This window comes from Dendropsophus ebraccatus, chromosome 2 (assembly GCF_027789765.1).
Source record: "Dendropsophus ebraccatus isolate aDenEbr1 chromosome 2, aDenEbr1.pat, whole genome shotgun sequence".
Classification (NCBI taxonomy): domain Eukaryota; kingdom Metazoa; phylum Chordata; class Amphibia; order Anura; family Hylidae; genus Dendropsophus; species Dendropsophus ebraccatus.
In genome coordinates, this window is record NC_091455.1 from 166799022 (window position 1) to 166818051 (window position 19030).

Sequence of the window (19030 nt, forward strand, 5' to 3'; positions counted from 1 at the left end):
CCACTACCATAAAGTAGAATATGTCACGAAAAAAAACAATCTTGAAATTACAATGGATTGGTTAAAAGCATTCCAAAGTTATTGATGCTTAAAGTGACACATGTCATATTGAAAAAATTTGTCCGTGTCATGAACGCCAAAACTGGCTGCGTCCCTAAGGGATATATATATTTTTTATTTCTTTATTATTTTTTAAGTTACAGGATAACTCTTGCCATATACTCATGTAAACCTCTGTGCCCATTATGGGCTAACTGGACAATGTGGGCGATCCTGCTCAGTGACTGACAGCTGTAATTTACATACCAATTTCTGAAACTGGTCAAGGACGTCAGGAGACACATTGTACCTTTCATATACCTGGTTTTTTGCTATTTATTATCTGTCCAATATGTGAATTCTGATAAATGTAAATGGTAAACAAGTCCCTTTGCAGGCATTCACAGTCACTGGGCATAAATGGGGAGATTCATCAAACAGATTAAGGGTTAGCATGGGCCCTGGACTGTTCAGAAAATTGTGGTCCCCTTGCTAGCTACTCCCCTCTAGCCCCTGCCCCCACCCTGCCAACCATGCCCAGCTAAACACACCCCCTCCCCACCGCCCCCACCCTACTTATATAGATGAGGGCAGTAGTATTAGTAGTTGCAGGCAGCAGTATAGGAGATTAGGGTGGTAGTAGTTGTGGGTAGCAGTATAGTAGACGAGGGCAGTTAGTAGTAGTTGTGGGCAGCAGTATAGGAGATTAGGGTGGTAGTAGTTGTGGTAGCAGTATGTAGCGAGGGTAGTAGTAGTAAACAGCAGTATAGTACATAAGGGGAGTAGTAGTAAGCAGGCAGCAGTATAGTAGATACTGCTAGGAGTAGTAGCAGAAAGCATTATAGGAGATGAGGGGAGTAGTAGTAGGCATCATTATAGTATTTGAGGGAAATAGTGGTAGGCAGGCAGCAGTATAGTAGATGAGATGAGTAGTAGGCAGCATAATAGTAGATGTGGTGAGTCCACATGTACCCAATGGCCCCTAGTGTACTGTGTATGCAGAAAGAAGTCTTGCATATTACCACACGCCATGCTGTGGAATGTGGTCTCCTCTACAGTTTACCCCGCACATCATACTTTGAGATGTGGTTCTACAGCTTACTGTATACACCATGGTGGGAGATATGGTTTTACAGCTTAGGTACACTCATCATGCTGGGGAGATGTAGTTCTACATTCTACCACACACATCATGCTAGGAGATGTAGTTCTACAGCTTAGTCTATGCTGGGGGATGTTTTCTACTGTGCCACTGTCTACCCCTTGTGTGCTGTGTCATTCTCTAATCTGTTGCAGAACTACAACTCCCATTGTGAACTTTTATTGAGGCATAATGGGACTTGTAGTTCTACACCTGGAGAGCCGCAGGCAGCAAAACTACAACTCCCATCATTCTAGATGGCCACATGATGCAAAACTACAACTTTCATTATGAACTGTCAGCTGGGCATGATGGGGGTAGTAGTTCTGCAACCTGGATGGCCACAGGATGCAAAACTACAACTCACCCCATGAACTGTTAGTAGGATATGGTGGGGGTTGTAGTTCTGGGGGGGGGGGGGGTATTTTCACCTCTCCTGGTTTCTGCTCTGGCCTACTTCGGTCAGGTCTATCTGCTGTGTAATAGGGGCAGATGCTTTTCATACATAGAAGTGCAGGGCCCTGATGCATTGCCAGCTCTCTCTTCTCCTCCTACCTTCACACACTGAGGGGAGGAGAAGGGTGGTTATGTAGTGCTGATATCCATCACTGCCATCACTTCTGAGGTCTGGGAAGAGGGGGTTGGAGGTGTTGTTTGACTGCTGAAAAAATAAATAAATAAATAAATAAAAAAAAAAAAAATATATATATATATATATGTATTTATTTATTATAGAAAAGTTACAGGATAACTTGTCATTTACTTATGTAAAGCTCTGCTTATTCTGAGCTAAATAGAAATGTGGGCGGTCCTGCTCAGTGATTGACAGCTCTCTCTTTAAGCACACTTATACTCAGAGGATGATATGTATAAATGATAAGTGACCTGATGGGAGCTGTAGTTCTGCAACCAGGATGGCTACAGGTTGAAAAACTACAACTCTCATCATGTCCTGTCAGCAGGGCATGATTGGAGCTGTAGTTTTGCAACCAGGATGGCCACAGATTGAAAACCTACAAACTCCCATCATATCCTGTCAGCAGGCATGATGGGAGCTGTAGTTTTGAAACCAGGATGGCCACAGGTTGCAAAACTACAACTCCCATCATGTCCTTGGGGAGCGGGCTGAGGACAAGGGGGAGGGGTGTCAGGCAGCGGGCTGAGGTCTGGGATGGGGGAAATGGGAGAGATACAGCCAGGTGCTGAGGTCCGGGTGGGGGGGAGGGTGTGGGGTAGCACAGTGCTGGATTCTGCGCTGCCAAGGTCCAGGGGGAGGAATGGGGTGTCTGGCAGCTGGGCACCACTGACATCTGTCATCTGACATCTTTCTGTGGTGCGGGAGGGCAAAAGATGGTCGAAGGACCGCAGCGCTGTCTCTGTCAGGTATGGGGTAAGGGGGGTCGCTCCCTGCAGACACCTGCCAGCCTTTCACTTGTCCCCAGCCCCGGTCTGTCATCTGAATTCCGGGCGCTTTCCTGATGTTAATCAGGGAAACGTCCGGGGTTCTTTCGCTTCCATAGACTTCTATGGGAGCGCCTGGGCCGGGTTTCGGGAAGAAAATAGGACAGGATAGGAAAAATCCTGAAGGGTGTCCATCACTAATGTACCCCTATGGGTCCGGAAATCCGCCCAGATTTTCCAGACGTGTGAAGGGGGCCTAACATGCTACCCGTAGACTGACAGGTTCATTTTAAACATATAAAATAGTAAATAATTTTAAATAAATTGTAAATGTTAAAGGGATTCCCTCAGCTGTAATTTACATATTACATTTCTGACACTGGTCAAGGACGCCAAGGAGACACATGGTACCTCTCATATAGCTGGGTTATTGTTACATATTATCTCTCCAATATGTGAATTCTAATAAATGTAACTAGTCACTTAGACATTCACAATTATTGAGCATATACTCTTTATTCTAGTGTATAAAGAGGGGTGGAGCTATGCAAATGAGCTCCTCTTATAACGGCATATGTCATAGGAAAGCCAGCTCAATCCGGTTCAATCCGGTTTAATCTGGTCAGGGTCAGTCTATCAGCCACTGATGCAGTTCAGGCCATTGTCATTAGAGGGCGCAAGCACAGGAAACAAAGGAGAAGATGTCACAGGAGAGATAAGTAAATCCTAAATATCCATCAGAATAGATCACAGTTCAAGGGCTGTAGATTCTTTTTTACACGATTGCTATGTGTTAAAGAGAACCTGTCTTGTTGTAAATGGAGTTCAATCTATAGGCAGCATGTTATACAGTAGGAGGAAGGGGCTATTCAGTAGAATATATAGATGTTTTTTTTTTTTAAGTTCTAGGATAACTTGTTAGTTACTTATGTAAAACCGCTTGGATGGACATGGCTGTATCAGGGCCAGGAGTTTATTAGGCCACGCAGCACCCTTATATATTGTGACATGGACCAGATTAACTTCAGTGGGGTTTACAGCAATATGGGGAGGAGGATTAACTACAGCGGGGTTAACTACATGAATACCTATGGGGGGAGGCTGGTGTATTCCCTATACTAATATATATATATATATATATATATATATATATATATATTGACAGTATATGTAATAGGGCTATGAAGAGGGAAGATTTATCTTTGAAACTGCCTCACTTGCCCCTAGCAACCATCAGATTCCAATGAAAAGTGGTTGCTAGGGGCAAGTGAGCCAGTTTCACTTTGCAACATGTTTGATAAATCTCCCCTTCATAACCCTATTACACATACTGTCTACATACCTTGGACCACCCTGTAATATATATATATATATATATATATATAAATTGAACACGAGGACGGCACTCCAGTAGTGTATAGTGAAGATTTATTCACCCAATCACAAACAGCGACGTTTCGACTCTAACATGAGTCCTTCTCAATCAAGTACAAAGTGGTATCATGGTGATATTATATGAGGGGGAACACCCCCAAGGTGTGTATCTCAATTAGTGACATCATAATATAAACATAGGTATAGAAGTGTTTATCTACTCATCAGTGCCAAAATATTTAATATTCATATAGCATACATATTACATAGTGTATATACATTTCAGTGCATAACAAGTGCATATGAAATTCCTCCCAGAATCCATATATAATCACTAAAACATATTCTTCCTTCTAATCGAGGGTTAAGATGGAGGTCGGACCTGACTCACCCTCCGTCCGTTCAGCCAATCCCACTGTATGAAGGCATGCCGCATACCGCTTGTAAACAGAACATCTGCGCATATCCGGATGTAGACATGTCATGTGCTTGTCATCTGCTCACAGTCCGGTAACGATCACATGATTGATTATGCGCATGCGCAAATAGTCCGTGTAGTACAACGGGCGCCATCTTGGGAAAGGTACATCACCTTCCAGCGCGCGCATGTGCAAGATGTCTGTGTGACACATCGGGCGCCATCTTGGGGAAGGTAACAGCACCTTCCATCGCCCATACCTCCTACAAATGTCAAAGAGGTGTATTGCAGGACTAGTAGGAAAAGGGGGGAAGAAAGAATTGCTCACCAACTAGAGTTTGTCATAAACGAGGTGTCTGAAGCAGTCACAGCAGTGACACAACACTCTTCACGGTGAATTCATCACTCTCCTGAGCGCACGGGCTCTGCCAGATTCAAGGACTGCCAAATTACCTTATATGACTACTCTTCTTAGAGCGACTCCCCTCGATTCCTACAAATTTTGTCCCACATTAGTTTCACACGGACCAGAAGGTGGTTAGATAAAGACCGGATAATGGTTTGAATAAGGATTGAGAAAAATTCAGTGGAAAGGTGAGTATAAGGTCCTCGCTCCATCTGTATAGATAAACAGAAGAAAAGTTGTAAACGGATGATTTCGTGTCATTTATGTCCTTCAGTGTCCGTGTCCGTATTATTGTAGGAGAGAAACAACGAATGAGTGCCGTATACGTTGAATAATCATAAGTCTTCTATTCGCAAGGTAGACTTGACCTCCCTGTTTCCAGACATTTTGTAGAAGCGGGCCATAGCCTTCAACAGTTGCGGTTTACAATAATTGACCACATTCCGTTACCACGCCGGGGTGGAAACAGACAAAAAAGTTAAAACAAAGAGAGGCCCAATGGATTACACGTCTCAATGCCCTTCAACCGCATGGGTTAAATGTGGACTTTTCATGAAAGCATTTCTATGATATAGAGCTTGACCACTGTGCAATTATTTACATGCTCTTGCTGAAGGAAAAGAGTACATAGATCTTTATTATTATTATTTCTTTATACGTGCACTTACACTAAGTAAGATATACACTAACACTTGTGTCTAATTATGTTTTCGTCTGTTTATCTATACAGATGGAGCGAGGACCTTATACTCACCTTTCCAACTGGATTTTTCTCAATCCTATTCAAACCATTATCCGGTCTTTATCTAAACCACCTTCTGGTCCGTGTGAAACTAATGTGGGACAAAATTTGTAGGAATCGAGGGAGGTCGCTCTAAGAAGAGTAGTCATATAAGGTAATTGGCAGTCCTTGAATCTGGCAGAGCCCGTGCGCTCAGGAGAGTGATGAATTCACCGTGAAGAGTGTGGCACTGCTGTGACTGCTTCAGACACCTCGTTTATGACAAACTCTAGTGGTGAGCAATTCTTTCTCCCCCCTTTTCATACTAGTCCTGCAATAAACCTCTTTGACATTTGTAGGAGGTATGGGCGATGGAAGGTGCTGTTACCTTCCCCAAGATGGCGCCCGATGTGTCACAAGGACATCTTGCACATGCGCGCGCTTGGAAGGTGATGTTACCTTTCCCAAGATGGCGCCCGTTGTACTACACGGACTATTTGCGCAGCGCATAATCAATCATGTGATCGTTACCGGACTGTGAGCAGATGACAAGCCACATGACATGCCTACATCCGGATATGCGCAGATGTTCGTTTACAAGCGGTATGCGGCATGCCTTCAATACAGTGGGATTGGCTGAACGGACGGAGGGTGAGTCAGGTCCGACCTCCATCTTAACCTCGATAGAAGGAAGAATATGTTTTAGTGATTATATATGGATTCTGGGAGGAATTTCATATGCACTTGTTATGCACTGAAATGTATATACACTATGTAATATGTATGTTATATGAATATGAATATTTTGGCACTGATGAGTAGATAAACACTTCTATACCTATGTATATATTATGATGTCACTAATTGAGATACACACCTTGGGGGTGTTCCCCCTCATATAAATATCACCATGATACCACTTTGTACTTGCTTGAGAAAGACTCATGTTAGAGTCGAAACGTCGCTGTTTGTGATTGGGTGAATAAATCTTCACTCTACACTACTGGAGTGCCGTCCTCACGTTCAATTTTTGTTATCCAGAGGAGTCGGGGGTCGACTTTTATGGGACGTGCACCCCCAGCTTTAAGCTATTTTTGGACTTCAAAGCCAGCACAGTGCCGTCCATCTACCATTTTCTATATATATATAATTATATAGGCACAGAGGGGCTATGTTACTATATTATATGGAGCATATAGGGGACTATACCATATGGTGGCACAGGGAAGGCTATATTATATGTGGGCAGAGACGAGGCTTGTTTACCCTATGGAGACATGGAACAGCCTGAATACTATTTGAAGGCATATTGGGCATAACTGCTATATGGGGGCACAGAGGGGACATGGTTAGTGTGTGGAGTGAGACAGGGAGTTTGTATAGAGATAATGATGATTTTGGAGCAAGGAGCCTAAAATGTTTTTCTCACAGATCCTGTGGGGACAAGTCATGGCCAAAGAAATCTTCATGATGGGCTGAGCCAGACAGATAAGAAAAGAAACAGAGAACAACTTTGACTATGAAAAACATCACAGAGAAGCCGCCTCCTGTGAGTAACTGCAGTATAGCCAGTATAAGTCTGCAGAACCTGCATACAGCGGGATCTACCTCTATACGGTCACTGCTCAGGGAGAATATTACTCTTTATATAGTGAATATTATTCAGTGACAGGATAGTGGTATTTTCCAGTCACTGTATGGTATAGGTAGTGGTTATGGTGTGACGGTAATATGTCCTGTATATACTGGTATTGTGGTAATATATGTATTATAAGGGTGACTTCACACATAACGTATCATAGTGAATTTCTCACTGCAATACTCGGTACTGTCATTTTTTTGGCTTTACATTCTCAGAGCGGATTTTTCATTATGCTGCAAGAAATGTAGCCCTTTCCCACTCACCCCAGCAGCTGCTGGACTAATACATGTAAAAACACACACAAGGCGGTCAGCTCACCCTAGTCTACAGCGTAATCCAAACCCTCGGTGAAGCACGGATGTATATGGGCCCAATCCTATCCAAGATAGTCAGGCAAAATGGTAGGAAAGTATCCAGCTCCAGAAAGTGCAGTAAAACAAGAGTTTATTCCAAAAAGTACAAAAACATGAAATAAAAATACATGGACGTCCATGAAAAAAACAACGCGTTTAAGAGCATAAGCTCATTAGTCATGGGAACTTGTGTTACTCTCCCACCTGCGTCCCTTTTCCCAGTCCCTACAACACTATCCTTCATATACAGTATGGGGAGGATATGGTTTGTGGGCTGCTGGAGTTTGCGTGTCAGGACTGATTTAAAGTCCCAGTCCAGCCCTGGTCCCAGGATAACTTGTCATTTATTTATTTAAATCTCTGATCATTCTGCGCTAAATAATGTAGGTGGTCCTAAATACCCATGCATACCCAGGCTCTGGCTATTGAAATTATCAGAGACTGTAAGTCCTTTGGAATTAGGGGGGATGAGAAGTTACTATTATATGTGGATTGCATCCTTATATTTTGTTAACGACCCCCAGAGGGCAGTACCACAGATTATTCAAAATACTTAAACTTATATAGCATTATCCCTGAGATATGTACATATGGCTCTAGAGAGATAAAGATATTGATGTGTATAGCATGGATCAGGAACATTTATCATAACTTTGTTGTTTACAGGTGACCGATGCCCAGTGAGATGATCAGCAAGATGGTCACCCCTGCCAGCTGCAAGAAAGGAATGGAAAGAAAGGTAATTAATATTTCATTAATTACTGATAACACTTAGGCTAGATGTGAGTTCTAGACCTGCAGAGATGTCACAGTCTCTACTTGATGCATGATGATATTCGTCCTCTTGCTATGTATATCTTTTATAGGCATTTCTATTGTAACACTTCTCTAAGGTACAAAGAGGAGGGACATTTCTGCTCTCTACTCTTTTTTCCTACTGGCAGGAATCTGCCTTTGTTTGTTTCGGATAAAATAGACATAGGTAACCAGAGAGTTAAGAAAAATAGACTGTGGACTGACTGACCACAGCATTCATGCCCTTTGCATGGCCCTACAAAACTTGGAGCCCTCTGGATTAGTTTTTGCCCACTGAAATAATCCCCATGATGACTATGATGAAATGCCAATATGACACCTCCATTCAAGGTTTGTATAGACTTAGCAATGCTACTGTTCAGCCAGTTCCTGATTCCATCTTGGAATCAAGTCTCCGGTGCTGACTGTTGTCTACGCAGCAATGCCCTTAGTAGACTTTCTATAAACTCCTAAGACCGGAATATCCCGGGCAGCTCATATTCTAAAGGAGTATGAAGCGCAATCGCTAGTATAATTTCCAGACATGGAGCTGACACATTTCCCAAGTGCCAAAGACAAATGATAGCAGGCCAATGGACCTCTATCTTGATGAATGAAAAAGGACTGGCCTTTACTGCATTTATTAGACAGAAGAGCGAGATGTGCCAAAAAGGACATCCTCCAAGTCCAATGAGGCAAAGGACCACTTTTTAGGTGCCACAGTTTCACCTAGATGAAAAAGCCGAACAAGGCAGTCAGGAATGTTGTCTTGTCAAGCAAAGTTAAAGATAAAGAATTAACAAAAACCAAACCTTTATTATCGGTGTTGCGGCTTTTGCACCTTTTCTTAAAAGGTAAGCACAAAATATCTAAAACCACCAATACCGTAAATAACTCAGCAGTTCAATATCTTTCAACATCCCTTCTTGAACCTAAGAGTAGTAGCATAGCTTGGCACATGAATAATGGCCACACCACCTAATGAAGCCATGACCCCTCACAACCCGCAGCCTTCTGGATTAGGTTTGGCTCACCAAGATTCAATTATGGACCTTAGATTCCGATGCTGACTGATGCTCACGTACCAATACCTTCTCTGTAGTTTTGGTATCGAGGCCTAGGACCGACACCTCTGAAGCAGCCCCTATTGGAAAGGAAAGCAGCGTTTAATCCCAAGGATTAAGACCCCCAGCTGACCCCCATTCCTAAGGACCGAAGGAAACCAGAAGCGAGTCAATAGACCTCTATCTTAAGGAATGAAACAGGGCTCACCTCTGCTCCTACACACTTAGAATTTATTTTTAGTTCATTCTATGGATTGTAAACGCTACCGAGCAGAGCTCTCACTTCTCATGTTTGAGTTAAGGTTTAAAAGTGTTCCTCTTTAAGGTCTTTTCTTTCTATATATGTAGCCCCAGATTTGTAAAGTGCTGCAGGATATTTCATCACTATCTAAATCATATTGTTATTATTATTGAAATTTTTTCTAGATTTTTATATTGTGTTACATGTACAGGTTTTTAAAAAGTCAGGAAAAGATTTGAATAAAGGAGAAGTCTCAGTCTTTACTGTATATGTATCCTACATTTATGATCTGTCCTGTCTTTGCATTCAATAATAACAATTAAAAACCTGACTGTGTGAACACAACCCTGCATGTCTAACCTAAAGCTTTATGTTCAAAAGCAAACCCACTAACCCACGATGACCCAATAATTTAACAATGGATCCAAAGTTAAAGAACAGCAATGGGCCTCGAAAACCACACCTTTGTTATAGGCTTTGATGCTTGGCCCTCAACGACTAAAGCCACCTATAGCGGAAATAAAATGCAACAATACAATGTTGTCAACCTCCCAGTTTCTACCCAAGAGGAAAGCCGTGACTGGGCACACTAGTGCCTGTTCCGAAGCACCAAGGTCAGAAATTTTAGACTTATCTTTCCCTTTCAATGCTTACATAATCCCTGAGATATGTAATTATGGCCCTTGAGTGTCATAAAATTAGTGCCTATAGCATGTATCAAGAACACGTTATCATGGCTTTGTCTTTTTACAGGTGACCGATGCCTAGTGAGATGATCAGCAAGATGGACACCCCTGCCAGCTGCAAGAAAGCAATGGAAAGACAGGTAATTAATATTTATATTAATTACTGATAACACTTAGGCTAGATGTGAGTTCTAGACCTGCAGAGATGTCACAGTCTCTACTTGATGCATGATAATATACGTCCTCTTGATATGTGTATCTTCTATAGGCATTTCTATTGTAACACTTCTCTAAGGTGCAAAGAGGAGGGACATTTCTGCTCTCTACTCTTTTTTTCCTACTGGCAGGAATCCGCCTTTGTTTGTTTTGGATAGAATAGACATAGGTAACCAGAGAGTTAAGAAAAATAGACTGTGGACTGACCGCAGCATTTATGCCCTTTGCCATGGCCCTACACAACTTGGAGCCCTCTGGATTAGTTTTTGCCCACTGAAATAATCCCCATGATGACTATGATGATATGCCAATATGACACCTCCATTCAAGGTTTGTGTAGACTTAGCAATGCTACTGTTCAGCCAGTTCCTGATTCCATCTTGGAATCAAGTCTCCAGTGCTGACTGTTGTCTACGCAGCAATGCCCTTAGTAGACTCTCTATCAACTTCTAGGACTGGAATATCCCGGGCAGCTCATATTCTAAAGGAATATGAAGCGTAACCGCTAGTATAATTTCCAGACATGGAGCTGACACATTTCCCAAGTGCCAAAGAAAATGATAGCAGGCCAATGGACCTCTATCTTGATGAATGAAAAAGGACTCGCCTTTACTGCATTTATTAGACAGAAGAGCGAGATGTGCCAAAAAGGACATCCTCCAAGTCCAATGAGGCAAAGGACCACTTTTTAGGTGCCACAGTTTCACCTAGATGAAAAAGCCGAACAAGGCAGTAGGAATGTTTTCTTTGTCAAGCAAAGTTAAAGGTAAAGAATTAACAGCAAAAAACACACCTTTATTATCGGTGTTGCGGCTTTTGCACCTTTTCTTAAAAGGTAAGCACAAAATAACTAAAGCCACCAATACCGTAAATAACTCTAGCAGTTCAATATCTTTCAACATCCCTTCTTGAACCTAAGAGGAGTGGCATGGCACACATCGCCTAATGGCCACACCACCTATGGAAGCCATGACCCCTCACAACCCGCAGCCTTCTGGATTAAGTTTGGCCCACCAAGATTCCATTATGGACTTTAGTTTTCGATGCTGACTGATGCTCACGTACCAATACCTTCTCTGTAGTTTTGGTATCGAGGCCTAGGACCGACACCTCTGAAGCAGCCTCTATTGGAAAGGAAAGCAGCGTTTAATCCCAAGGATTAAGACCCCCAGCTGACCCCCATTCCTAAGGACCGAAGGAAACCAGAAGCGAGTCAATGGACCTCTATCTTAAGGAATGAAACAGGGCTCACCTCTGCTCCTACACACTCAGGAATTTATTTTTAGTTCATTCTATGGATTGTAAGCTCTACCGAGCAGAGCTCTCACTTCTCAAGTTTGAGTTAAGGTTTAAAAGTGTTCCTCTTTAAGGTCTTTTCTTTCTATCTATGAAGCCCCAGATTTGTAAAGTGCTGCGGGATATTTCATCACTATCTAAATCATATTGTTATTATTATTGACATTTTTTCTAGATTTTTATATTGTGTTTACATGTACAGGTTTTTAAAAAGTCAGGAAAAGATTTGAATAAAGGAGAAGTCTCAGTCCTTACAGTATATGTATCCGATATTTATGATCTGTCCCTGTCTTTGCATTCAATAATAACAATTAAAAACCTGACTGTGTGAACACAACCCTGCATGTCTAAACTAAAGCTTTATGTTCAAAAGCAAACCCACTAACCCACGATGACCCAATAATTTAACAATGGATCCAAAGTTAAAGAAAAGCAATGGCCTCCCGAAAACCACACCTTTGTTATAGGCTTTGATGCTTGGCCCTCAACGACTAAAGCCACCTATAGCGGAAATAAAATGCAACAATGCAATGTTGTCACCCTCTAGTTTCTACCCAAGAGGAGGGCCGTGACTGGGCACACTACTGCCTGTTCCGAAGCACCAAAGTCAGAAATTTTAGACTTGTCTTTCTCTTTCAATGCTTACATAATCCCTGAGATATGTAATTATGGCCCTTGAGTGCCATAGATATTAGTGCCTATAGCATGTATCAAGAACACGTTATCATGGCTTTGTCTTTTTACAGGTGACCGATTCCCAGTGAGATGATCAGCAAGATGGTTACCACTGCCAGCTGCAAGAAAGCAATAGAAAGACAGGTAATTAAAATTTATATTAATTACTGATAACACTTAGGCTAGATGTGAGTTCTAGACCTGCAGAGATGTCACAGTCTCTACTTGATGCATGATGATATACGTCTTCTTGCTATGTATATCTTCTATAGGCATTTCTATTGTAACACTTCTCTAAGGTACAAAGAGGAGGGACATTTCTGCTCTCTACTCTTTTTTTCCTACTGGCAGGAATCCGCCTTTGTTTGTTTCGGATAGAATAGACATAGATAACCAGAGAGTTAAGAAAAATAGACTGTGGACTGACTGACCGCAGCATTCATGCCCTTTGCCATGGCCCTACACAACTTGGAGCCCTCTGGATTAGTTTTTGCCCACTGAAATAATCCCCATGATGACTATGATGATATGCCAATATGACACCTCCATTCAAGGTTTGTGTAGACTTAGCAATGCTACTGTTCAGCCAGTTCCTGATTCCATCTTGGAATCAAGTCTCCAGTGCTGACTGTTGTCTACGCAGCAATGCCCTTAGTAGACTCTCTATCAACTTCTAGGACCGGAATATCCAAGGCAGCTCATATTCTAAAGGAATATGAAGCGTAACCGCTAGTATAATTTCCAGACATGGAGCTGACACATTTCCCAAGTGCCAAAGAAAAATGATAGCAGGCCAATGGACCTCTATCTTGATGAATGAAAAAGGACTGGCCTTTACTGCATTTATTAGACAGAAGAGCGAGATGTGCCAAAAAGGACATCCTCCAAGTCCAATGAGGCAAAGGACCACTTTTTAGGTGCCAAAGTTTCACCTAGATGAAAAAGACGAACAAGGCAGGCAGGAATGTTGTCTTTGTTAAGCAAAGTTAAAAGATAAGAATTAACAGCAAAAACCCACCACTTATTATCGGTGTTGCGGCTTTTTGCACCTTTTTCTTAAAAGGTAAGCACAAAATAACTAAAGCCACAATACCGTAGATAACTCCAGCAGTCAATATCTTTCAACATCCCTTCTTGAACCTAAGAGGAGTAGCATGGCTTGGCACATCGCCTAATGGCCACACCACCTAAGGAAGCCATGACCCCTCACAACCCGCAGCCTTCTGGATTAGGTTTGGCCCACCAAGATTCCATTATGGACTTTAGTTTTCGATGCTGACTGATGCTCACGTACCAATACCTTCTCTGTAGTTTTGGTATCGAGGCCTAGGACCGACACCTCTGAAGCAGCCCCTATTGGAAAGGAAAGCAGCGTTTAATCCCAAGGATTAAGACCCCCAGCTGACCCCCATTCCTAAGGACCGAAGGAAACCAGAAGCGAGTGAATGGACCTCTATCTTAAGGAATAAAACAGGGCTCACCTCTGCTTCCTACACACTCAGGAATTTTATTTTTAGGTTCATTCTATGGATTGTAAGCTCTACCAAGCAGAGCTCTCACTTCTCATGTTTGAGTTAAGGTTTTAAAAGTGTTCCTCTTTAAGGTCTTTCTTTCTATCTATGAAGCCCAGATTTTTAAAGTGCTGCGGATATTTCATCACTATCTAATCATATTGTTATTATTATTGACATTTTTTCTAGATTTTTTATATTGTGTTTACATGTACAGGTTTTTTAAAAAGTCAGGAAAAGATTTGAATAAAGGAGAAGTCTCAGTCTTTCCTGTATATGTATCCTATATTTATGATCTGTCCCTGTCTTTGCATTCAATAATAACAATTAAAAACCTGACTGTGTGAACACAACCCTGCATGTCTAACCTAAAGCTTTATGTTCAAAAGCAAACCCACTAACCCACGATGACCCAATAATTTAACAATGGATCCAAAGTTAAAGAAAAGCAATGGCCCTCGAAAACCAACACCTTTGTTATAGGCTTTGATGCTTGGCCCTCAACGACTAAGCCACCTATAGCGGAAATAAAATGCAACTATACAATGTTGTCACCCTCCCAGTTTCTACCCAAGAGGAGGGCCGTGACTGGGCACACTAGTGCCTGTTCCGAAGCACCAAAGTCAGAAATTTTAGACTTGTCTTTCCCTTTCAATGCTTACATAATCCCTGAGATATGTAATTATGGCCCTTGAGTGCCATAGATATTAGTGCCTATAGCATGTATCAAGAACACGTTATCATGGCTTTGTCTTTTTACAGGTGACCGATGCCCAGTGAGATGAATCAGCAAGATGGTTACCCTGCCAGCTGCATAAAGCAATAGAAAGACAGGTAATTAATATTTTATATTAATTACTGATAACACTTAGGCTAGATGTGAGTTTAGGACCTGCAGAGATGTCACAGTCTCTACTTGATGCATGATGATATACGTCCTCTCTGCTTATGTATATCTTCTATAGGCATTTTCTATTGTAACACTTCTCTAAGGTGCAAAGAGGAGGGACATTTCTGCTCTCTACTCTTTTTTTTTCTACTGGCAGGAATCCGCCTTTGTTTGTTTCGGATAGAATAGACATAGATAACCAAAGAGTTAAGAAAAATAGACTGTGGACTGACTGACCCACAGCATTCATGCCCTTTGCCATGGCCCTACACAACTTGGAGCCCTCTGGATTAGTTTTTGCCCACTGAAATAATCCCCTGGAATGACTATGATGATATGCCAATATGACACCTCCATTCAAGGTTTGTATAGACTTAGCAATGCTACTGTTCAGCAGTCCTGATTCTATCTTGGAATCAAGTCTCCAGTGCTGAATGTTTGTCTAACGCAGCAATGCCCTTAGTAGACTCTCTATTCAACTTCTAGGACTGGAATATCCCGGGCAGCTCATATTCTAAAGTAATACGAAGCGTAACCGCTAGTATAATTTCCTGACATGGAGCTGACACATTTCCCAAGTGCCAAAGAAAAATGATAGCAGGCCAATGGACCTCTATCTTGATGAATGAAAAAGGACTCGCCCTTAACTGCATTTATTAGACAGGAGAGCGAGATGTGCCAAAAAGGACATCCTCCAAGTCCAATGAGGCAAAGGACCACTTTTTTAGGTGCCACAGTTTCACGTAGATGAAAAAGCCGAACAAGGCAGTCCAGTAATGTTGTCTTTGTCAAGCAAAGTTAAAGATAAAGAATTAAACAGCAAATACCACACCTTTATTATCGGGTGTTGTGGCTTTTGCACCTTTTCTTAAAAGGTAAGCACAAAATAACTAAAGCCACCAATACCGTAAATAACTACAGCAGTTCAATATCTTTCAACAATCCCTTCTGAACCTAAGAGGAGTGGCATGGCTTGGCACATCGCCTTATGCCACACCACCTAAGGAAGCCATGGACCCCTCACAACCGCAGCCTTCTGGATTAGGTTTGGCCCACCAAGATTCCATTATGGACTTTAGTTTTCGATGCTAACTGATGCTCACGTACCAATACCTTCTCTGTACTTTTGGTATCGAGGCCTAGGACCGACACCTCTGAAGCAGCCCCTATTGGAAAGGAAAGCAGCGTTTAATCCCAAGGATTAAGACCCCCAGCTGACCCCCATTCCTAAGGACCGAAGGAAACCAGAAGCGAGTCAATGGACCTCTATCTTAAGAAATGAAACAGGGCTCACCTCTGCTCCTACACACTCAGGAATTTTATTTTTAGTTCATTCTATGGATTGTAAGCTCTACCGAACAGAGCTCTCACTTCTCATGTTTGAGTTAAGGTTAAAAAGTGTTCCTCTTTAAGGTCTTTTCTTTCTATCTATGAAGCCCCAGATTTTTAAAGTGCTGCGGGATATTTCATCACTATCTAAATCATATTGTTATTATTATGGACATTTTTTCTAGATTTTTATATTGTGTTTACATGTACAGGTTTTTAAAAAGTCAGGAAAAGATTTGAATAAAGGAGAAGTCTCAGTCTTTCCTGTATATGTATCCTATATTTATGATCTGTCCCTGTCTTTGCATTCAATAATAACAATTAAAAACCTGACTGTGTGAACACAACCCTGCATGTCTAACCTAAAGCTTTATGTTCAAAGCAAACCCACTAACCCACGATGACCCAATAATTAACAATGGATCCAAAGTTAAAGAAAAGCAATGGCCCTCGAAAACCACACCTTTGTTATAGGCTTTGATGCTTGGCCCTCAACGACTAAAGCCACCTATAGCGGAAATAAAATGCAACAATACAATGTTGTCACCCTTCCAGTTTCTACCCAAGAGGAGGGCCGTGACTGGGCACACTAGTGCCTGTTCCGAAGCACCAAAGTCAGAAATTTTAGACTTGTCTTTCTCTTTCAATGCTTACATAATCCCTGAGATATGTAATTATGGCCCTTGAGTGCCATAGATATTAGTGCCTATAGCATGTATCAAGAACACGTTATCATGGCTTTGTCTTTTTACAGGTGACCGATGCCCAGTGAGATGATCAGCAAGATGGTTACCCCTGCCAGCTGCATAAAGCAATAGAAAGACAGGTAATTAATATTTATATTAATTACTGATAACACTTAGGCTAGATGTCAGTTCTAGACCTGCAGAGATGTCACAGTCTCTACTTGATGCATGATGATATACGTCCTCTTGCTATGTATATCTTCTATAGGCATTTCTATTGTAACACTTCTCTAAGGTACAAAGAGGAGGGACATTTCTGCTCTCTACTCTTTTTTTTCTACTGGCAGGAATCCGCCTTTGTTTGTTCGGATAGAATAGACATAGATAACCAGAGAGTTAAGAAAAATAGACTGTGGACTGACTGACCGCAGCATTCATGCCCTTTGCCATGGCCTACACAACTTGGAGCCCTCTGGATTAGTTTTTTGCCCACTGAAATAATCCCCATGATGACTATGATGATATGCAATATGACACCTCCATTCAAGGTTTGTATAGACTTAGCAATGCTACTGTTCAGCCAGTTCCTGATTCCATCTTGGAATCAAGTCTCCAGTGCTGACTGTTTGTCTACGCAGCAATGCCCTTAGTAGACTCTCTATAAACTTCTAGGACCGGAATATCCCGGGCAGCTCATATTCTAAAGGAATATGAAGCGTAACCGCTAGTATAATTTCCAGACATGGAGCTGACACATTTCCCAAGTGCCAAAGAAAAATGATAGCAGGCCAATGGACCTTTATCTTGATGAATGAAAAAGGACTCGCCTTTACTGCATTTATTATACAGAAGAGCGAGATGTGCCAAAAAGGACATCCTCCAAGTCCAATGAGGCAAAGGACCACTTTTTAGGTGCCACAGTTTCACCTAGATGAAAAAGCCGAACAAGGCAGTCAGGAATGTTGTGCTTGTCAAGCAAAGTTAAAGATAAAGAATTAACAGCAAAAACCACACCTTTATTATCGGTGTTGCGGCTTTTGCACCTTTTCTTAAAAGGTAAGCACAAAATAACTAAAGCCACCAATACCGTAAATAACTCCAGCAGTTCAATATCTTTCAACATCCCTTCTTGAACCTAAGAGGAGTGGCATGGCTTGGCACATCGCCTAATTGCCACACTCCCTATGGAAGCCATGACCCCTCACAACCCGCAGCCTTCTGGATTAGGTTTGGCCCACCAAGATTCCATTATGGACTTTAGTTTTCGATGCTAACTGATGCTCACGTACCAATACCTTCTCTGTAGTTTTGGTATCGAGGCCTAGGACCGACACCTCTGAAGCAGCCCCTATTGGAAATGAAAGCAGCGTTTAATCCCAAGGATTAAGACCCCCAGCTGACCCCCATTCCTAAGGACCGAAGGAAACCAGAAGCGAGTCAATGGACCTCTATCTTAAGGAATGAAACAGGGCTCACCTCTGCTCCTACACACTCAGGAATTTTATTTTTAGTTCATTCTATGGATTGTAAGCTCTACCGAGCAGAGCTCTCACTTCTCATGTTTGAGTTAAGGTTTAAAAGTGTTCCTCTTTAAGGTCTTTTCTTCTAATCTATGAAGCCCCAGATTTTTAAAGTGCTGCGGGATATTTCATCACTATCTAAATCATATTGTTATTATTATTGACATTTTTTTCTAGATTTTTATATTGTGTTTACATGTACAGGTTTTTAAAAAGTCAGGAAAAGATTTTGAATAAAGGAGAAGTCTCAGTCTTTACTGTATATGTATCCTATATTTATGACTCTGTCCCTGTCTTTGCATTCAATAATAACAATTAAAAACCTGACTGTGTGAACACAACCCTGCATGTCTAACCTAAAGCTTTATGTTCAAAAGCAAACCCACTAACCCACGATGACCCAATAATTTAACAATGGATCCAAAGTTAAAGAAAAGCAATGGCCCTCGCAAACCACACCTTTGTTATAGGCTTTGATGCTTGGCCCTCAACGACTAAAGCCACCTATAGCGGAAATAAAATGCAACAATACAATGTTGTCACCCTTCCAGTTTCTACCCAAGAGGAGGGCCGTGACTGGGCACACTAGTGCCTGTTCCGAAGCACCAAAGTCAGAAATTTTAGACT